The following is a 2500-nucleotide window of genomic DNA, read 5'->3' as shown; positions in this document are numbered from 1 at the left end:
GTGCGGGCGTTTAGCGCGGGCGTGGTCTGCTCTCGCCGTTGGTCGGCCTCGTGCTGGCTGGCGGTGCAGGATGCGCGCGCCTGCGCGGCGTTCGCGCCCCGGTGCTTCAACCTGCGTGCAGGATCCGAGCTCGGTCCCGTGCCTTGGCCTCCCACGGATCTTCCTTGCTGCGAGGCCGCGTCCGCCTTAGCGTGCTCCTCCGGGGGCGCGCGGGTGCGCGGATTCTCTTCGGCCGCCATTCAACGATCAACTCAGAACTGGCACGGACTGGGGGAATCCGACTGTCTAATTAAAACAAAGCATTGCGATGGCCCTAGCGGGTGTTGACGCAATGTGATTTCTGCCCAGTGCTCTGAATGTCAACGTGAAGAAATTCAAGCAAGCGCGGGTAAACGGCGGGAGTAACTATGACTCTCTTAAGGTGGCCAAGTGGCGGCGGTGCGGCTGCATCCGGACTTGGCTTTTCGAAGTGCGGTCTTGATGTAGTCGTGCTGCTGCTGCGAGGTGCCTTCCTTGGGTTATGGTTACAGGGAGAGTGATGCGCAATACATGGGCCTAGCCCTCTTAGCCTCTCCTCTCCTGCGGTCTTCTCCCCTTCTCGTGGGCCCGCTGATTTTTTAGCAGAGTGGAAGACCGCACCAGGGGCTTGGGGGGGTTACCAGCCCCCCCTCGCACTATCCCTTTTTTTTAGTTGGGGGCAGTAACCAGAGAATAAGTGGTGGCCCTTCCGCTGAAGGTGCCACCCCAACTCCCCCAGCACCTAGCCGGCCAACCGGCCGTGCCGAAAATCTTGTAACTTTTGCAGCTGTATACGCCTGTAGTGAGTGCCACCGCAGCTTCACCACCAAAAACGGTCTCGGGGTCCATCGCCGCCGCCAACACCTTGCGGCCGCCAACGCGGAGATCGTCACGGAGAGGCATCGCGCGAGGTGGACGGAGGAAGAAGTCCTGTCGCTCGCCAAGGCAGAGGCCGAACTGTTCCTTGAGAGGGACGCCCGGTTCTTCTTTGTAAATCAAGAGCTCATCAGGATGTTCCCCGACCGAACGCTTGAGGCAATCAAGTGCCGACGGCGGCAAGCTGCCCACAAGCAGCTTGTCCGCCAATTCATGGAGGCGCTTGAGATCGGTCGGGGGGAAGAGCCGGCGTCCCGCCGGGGAGCGGCGAGCCCGCTGCCTGACGCGGGCGAGGCCGCTGCGCCGCCCGTCGACGCAGCCGAGGACTTCGCGGCCGACACCACCGGGCCGCCGCCGGAGGGGCCGACTGACGCCGCCATCTGGGAGCATCTGGCGGGGCTACCCGCTTCCGCCCAGCGTTTCTCTGCCCTGGATCGTGTCATCGGTCTGGGGCGGGGCACGCCGCCCGATGTCATCCTGGGCATGCTCCCGGATGCCCTTGCATCGGTCGGGTCCAGAGGGGAGAGATCGATCACCAGGACACAGCGGCCGCGCCAACCATCGAAGCGGCCGCCTGCCGCGCCGCCGACGCAGAAGCGCAAGCGGCGCCGCTGGGAGTACGCGAGAACGCAGGATGCCTTCCGACGGTCGCGTGCGCGTTGCGTGCGCGGCCTCTTGGATGGCACCCTGCTCCAGCCGCCACCTGCCATCCCTGGTCTGCTGGACTTCTGGGCGGACCTCTTCACCAAGAAGCCCATCTCCACCGCGGGCTTCATTCGTGACCGCCTCCTCCCGCACTCAGAGCCTGTCGCTCTCGAGTGCATATGGGGGCCGGTCACACATGAGGAGGTCGCCGCCGCGTTGCCGCCCAGGGGATCAGCAGCCGGGCCGGACGGCCTTACCCCAGCGGAGTTGCGGCGCCTGCCGCACGAAGTCCTGGTGAAAGTGATGAATCTCTTCCTTCTGGCCCGCGCCCTTCCGGAACGCCTGCTTCGCGCGCGGACGTCCCTTCTCCCGAAAACGGCTGCACCAACATCCCCCGCTGACTTTCGCCCCATTACGGTCTGCTCGGTGTTGGCGCGGACCTTTCACAAGGTTCTCGCGTCACGCCTGATGCGCGCTTGTGCTGTGGACGAACGTCAGCGGGCATTCATCCCTCGGGATGGGATGTTGGAAAATACCTTCATCTTGGACACTGCTCTCACCGACGCAGTTCGCTCCTGCCGCTCTGTCTTTGTGGCATCGATCGACGTATCTAAGGCATTCGATTCGGTAGATCATGCTGCCCTTCGCCCCGTGCTGAAGGCGCATGGCCTGCCGGATTGCTTTGTCGAGTATGTCGAGCGGTGCTACGAGGGCAGCACGACAGTGATAGCGGACGGCGCCGGCGTGGGCGTGTCTGTGCAGCCAGCACGGGGCGTTCGCCAGGGCGATCCCCTCTCCCCCCTCCTGTTCAACTTTGCGGTGGACTACGTTTTAGGCCAACTGCCCTCCCACATCGGAGCTCGGATCCTCGGTCGCAGAGTCAACGCTGCGGCCTTTGCAGATGACGTCTTGCTGTTTGCAGCGACCCCGAGGGGCTTGCAGTCCCTCATCGACGCAGCTA

At 63.8% G+C, this 2500-nt stretch overlaps 1 pseudogene; it reads left to right on the top strand.

The window, feature by feature from the left end:
• LOC126436428 (large subunit ribosomal RNA) overlaps positions 1–2500 on the top strand; it is a 7960-nt pseudogene that overhangs the window by 2463 nt on the left and 2997 nt on the right.

This window comes from Schistocerca serialis, unplaced genomic scaffold (assembly GCF_023864345.2).
Source record: "Schistocerca serialis cubense isolate TAMUIC-IGC-003099 unplaced genomic scaffold, iqSchSeri2.2 HiC_scaffold_1236, whole genome shotgun sequence".
NCBI classification, from domain to species: Eukaryota; Metazoa; Arthropoda; class Insecta; order Orthoptera; family Acrididae; genus Schistocerca; species Schistocerca serialis.
The sequence above is the reverse complement of the archived record's forward strand: the minus strand, read 5'-3'. Positions and strand labels throughout refer to the sequence as shown.